Source organism: Octopus bimaculoides, chromosome 23, assembly GCF_001194135.2.
Source record: "Octopus bimaculoides isolate UCB-OBI-ISO-001 chromosome 23, ASM119413v2, whole genome shotgun sequence".
In the NCBI taxonomy this organism is placed as follows: Eukaryota; Metazoa; Mollusca; class Cephalopoda; order Octopoda; family Octopodidae; genus Octopus; species Octopus bimaculoides.
In genome coordinates this window covers 25,399,004-25,401,812 of record NC_069003.1, presented here as the reverse complement: position 1 = coordinate 25,401,812, position 2,809 = coordinate 25,399,004, and the positions used below count along the sequence as shown (strand labels likewise).

The window sequence follows — 2,809 nt, the reverse complement described above, 5'->3', positions numbered from 1 at the left end:
ATGGTTTGCACTCTGTTGCTTTCGATGTCGAGGGTTCCAGTTGATCCGATCAACGGAACAGCTTGCTCGTGAAATTAACGTGCAAGTGGCTGAGCACTCCACAGACACGTGTACCCTTAATGTAGTTCTTGGGGGATATTCAGCATGACACAAAGTGTGACAAGGCTGGCCCTTTGAAATACAGGTACAACAGAAACAGGAAGATAGAGTGAGAGAAAGTTGTGGAGAAAGAGTACAGCAGGGTTTGCCACCATCCCCTGCTGGAGCCTTGTGGAGCTTTAGGCGTTTTCGCTTAATAAACACTCACAACGCCCGGTCTGGGAATCGAAACCATGACCCTACGACCATGTGTCCGCTACCCTAACCACTAGGCCATTGCACCTCCACACATATATATATATATATATATGACAGGCTTCTTTACAGTTTCCGTCTACCAAATCCACTCACAAGGCTTTGGTTGGCCTGAGGCTATAGTAGAAGACACTTGCCCAAGGTGCCACGCAGTGGGACTGAACCCGGAACCATGTAGTTCGTAAGCAAAATACTTACCACACAGCCACTCCTATGTGTATAACAGCTATGTGGCCAGTATGGAGCTCGAACTCAAAACATTCGCATTATTAGCACTATATTAAATGTTAGAGAAAAAAAACCTAGCTGTTTCTTGCAATACATAACCAATACATACATCAAAAGCAAAATTTTGGTGGGCAGGGGGCCCCCTTGAAATACTATTGTGAACCCCCAATTTACTGTTTTATGCGCCCTGCCTCAAAATCTTATATGGACCTCAGTTGAGAACCAGTGAAGTAAAGCATCAATAGAATTGATTTGACCAGTCTCAAAGGATCTGCAAAGGCCATAGTCCCTTCTCCTCTAACTGTAAAAATTATTAAAATATAGTTTAAGTACTCAAATATCATCTAAGAGATTGGGAGGTGAATGTAAGAATTTTGTAGTTTATTACTCATAATTATTGGCCAGTATATCAACAAGAGACCTATTATATCATGTTTAGTGAACTACTTCAATTAAAATGCTAAAAACTCCAGCAAAACTATGCATTTATTTTAATTACATGCCAGTTAAAGTCTTATTAAAATATGAATGCTTAAATGTTACTTTGAGATTGTAATTAAATTCCAATAACAAAATTATAAGCTATAGTACATTATCTAGTACTCAATTATCATCATCATTGTCATTGTTTTCCATACTGGCATGGGTTGGACAGTTTGACGAGCTGGCCGGGCCCATTTGTCTGTTTTGGCATAGTTTCTATGGCTGAGTGCCCATCCTAATGCCAACCACTTTATAGAGTGTGCTGGGTGCATTTATTGTGGCACTGACACAGTGCATTTTACATGGCACTGGCATGAGACATATCACAATATGTCAGCTATCTCTAACCGTTACTTCATTCTTGATATATTTTAGATAACACAATAAAGGAATGGGGAAACGAAAAACTATACAAAACTCATCACTAATCTCTCTAGCTAAATCTACACTAATCTCTCTCTCATGTCAAATCTACACTGACTACATGGAGACCATGTAAGCATCCTCCCATGACATCATGTCATTCTTGCCTCTGTCAGGTAACCATCATTGCACCTTTCCTTCCATCCTGTTAAATCTGAATAACGGACAACTAAAGCTTTCAAAGTCACTCCAAATTTTAGGCTTCTCTTTGATTGAGGATCTCTTCTGAAGAATCATATCAATAACTCTTTAACATTCAGATTACTCTGTCAAATGTTATGCATATTTATCCCTGTTGTTCTAAATTAATTAATCATGCATTATCTTGTAGCTTCAAGATTTCAATGATATGATTGTTTATTTTTAGAATGACATTGTAGGCTAGGTGTGAGAAGGCAATTTGAACATAAAGCAGGTAGAATATTTGGACTGGATATGGCTGGTTTAAATACTAAAAGGTTAACATAGAAAAGGTGGTAGTGACATCTCAAAGACTGATTTTTCTCTACAAAGTTAGAAAATACTTCTGCTCCCAACAACTTGTAACCTGCCACAAAGTGTCAGGTGAGACTGAGACAGACAATACATCTGGTACATAGATACTGTAGTAACTCCGTGCGCATGCGTAGTCTCACGCATGCATGGAATTCAACAACCAAGCTTTCCCCGCTTTGATTGATCTCTTTCTTACTGGCCAGCGATTGAGCAAGGACGTGTCTAGCTGTCTCTCCATCTTTCGAACTCACGCTAGACAGCTCACATCAATATACCAACGTCCCAACAACCATGTTCTGACACACCGAAGACGTCTCAACAAACAAGATTAAAGATGTATATTTTCCACCATGAATAAATATTGTTTGTGTTGATAGTCTGGAGTTCAGCGTTCCGTTCAATTCTTAATTTAATATAGGAAAGTCAGGTGTACATCTAATGATGTATAACCCACTTTCCTAAAATACTTTCAGAAAGTATCTATTTTTTCCCACTGAAGCTAATGCACACTACATGTCTGTACTCTAAGGCATAACACCTGGGAACTGACATGGTCTACTGGTGTGAAAATTTTCATGCACGCATGGGGTGGTGCCACATCCCACCCAAAGGATTTTGTCCACACAGCATTAGTTTTGGTGGGCGAAAAAAAAAATAAAGTTGTGGCTGTGTGGTAAGTAGCTTGCTTATCAACTACATGGTTCTGGGTTCAGTCCCATTGTGTGACACCTTGGGCAATTGTCTTCTACTATAGCCTCGGGCCGACCAAAGCCTTGTGAGTGGATTTGGTAGACGGAAACTGAAAGAAGACCGTCGTATATATATA

General features: G+C 39.7%; 1 protein-coding gene across 1 annotated transcript in view; it reads right to left on the bottom strand.

Annotated features, from left to right (window-relative positions):
* The window catches only part of LOC106883762 (monocarboxylate transporter 14), a 15,657-nt gene that overhangs the window by 9,871 nt on the left and 2,977 nt on the right, over positions 1 to 2,809 (bottom strand). The gene's annotated exons all lie outside the window — the stretch shown is intronic.